The 1,545-nt window shown below is 42.5% G+C and overlaps 1 pseudogene; it reads left to right on the top strand.

The window, feature by feature from the left end:
- The first annotated feature begins 908 nt into the window (after positions 1–908).
- LOC101406397 (hypoxanthine-guanine phosphoribosyltransferase pseudogene) lies at positions 909–1,545 on the top strand (annotated as a pseudogene).

Below are 1,545 nucleotides of genomic sequence, written 5' to 3'. Positions count from 1 at the left end.
TGAGATAGCCCAGATCCCTTACTCAAGTTTGAAACTCGGCCTTGCTTCTCCTTTCTTGAAAATCAGGTGACATCCATGTTGTGACTCAAAAATGTGCTTCCCTGTAAATGGATTTAAACATCAATGGATTTTCTTATAAACTCCCCTGATGTGACACTGAATACATTAAAAACTCAAAGATGTACTACAGCCTCATAACCAAACACGGGGTATGTTTGTCAGCATAATCAGGTGTCAGGCCTCAGGTTGGGCAATATTTCAAACTATGAGGCTCAGAATTTTCTTTTATTAAGTAGAGAAAAGGAGTCCTTGGGTTTCAAATATCTGAGTCACAAACACTTGAGATATCAAAGTAAGCCAGAGCAGTATGGGGTGGAGGACCCCTCTCACTGAGAGGCAGACCATCACACTGAGTCCCCAGGAGTGAGCAGTGCTTTGATACCAGAAGCCAAGGATGAGGCCCTGTTTTCACCCCAGACCTTCACAACAGGCCTGGAAGAGAGGTGCCACTGCCTCTGTTTTACCCACGAGAAAGCAAACTCTGAGAAATGAAGCAACGTAGTCAAACTCACACAACTAATAGTTAATGGCAGACTTGGGAATCTGTCTCCAAGTTAGGATGACCAATTGTCCTATTTGTCTGTGACTGAGGGGGTTCTGAGGATGAGGGACTTTCAGTGCTAACACTGGGACAGTCCAGGGCAAACCAAGACAAATTGGCCACCCTGTGTTCAAGTCCAGTGTCCTTTCTACTAAACCAGTCTAGTTAAGGGGTTATACAGGCTGCTGTGAGATGGCCTGATCATCCAACCCATGTTAACAGCATGAGAATTTCAAACAGCTAGCAAAAACAATCTTTTGTGCTCCTCCTCCTCAGCCAGTTCCATCACGGCGGCCCACAGTCCTGCATCATGATTAATGATGTTGAACCGGGTTATGACCTAGATTTATTTTGTATATCTAATCATTACATTGTGGATTTAGAAAATGTATTTATTCTTCACGGACTAATCATGGACAGGACAAAGTGGCTCACTGTTGAAATTCTATGAAGATGGGAGGCTATCACATGGTAGCCCTCTGGGTGCCCCAGGGTGGGGAGGCTATAAAGTCTCTGCTGACTTGCTGGATTATAGCGAAGCACTGAATAGAAATAGTGATATATCCATCCCATGACTGCAGATTTTATCAGACTGAAGAGCTACCTTAATGACCATTCAATTGGGGCTATAAAAGTAATTTATGGAGATGATTTTGCAACTTTAACTGGAAAGAATGTCTTGATTACTAAAGATATAATTGACATTGGCAAAACAATGCAATATTGCTTTCCTTAGTCAGGCAGTATAATCCCAAGACAGTCAGCATTGCAAGTTTGCTGTGAAAGAGACCCCCCAAACGAGTAGATGCAGATCAGACAGTGTTGGATTTGAAATTCCAGACCAATTTGTTGTAGAATATGCCCTTGACTATAGTCAATCCATCAAGGATTTGAATCACGTTTGGGTCATTAGCAAAATTGGAAAAGCAAAACACAGAGCCTAA

This window comes from Ceratotherium simum, chromosome 8 (assembly GCF_057802395.1).
Source record: "Ceratotherium simum simum isolate JZ-2026a chromosome 8, ASM5780239v1, whole genome shotgun sequence".
NCBI classification, from domain to species: Eukaryota; Metazoa; Chordata; class Mammalia; order Perissodactyla; family Rhinocerotidae; genus Ceratotherium; species Ceratotherium simum.
This window is presented reverse-complemented; position numbering and strand designations above follow the sequence as displayed.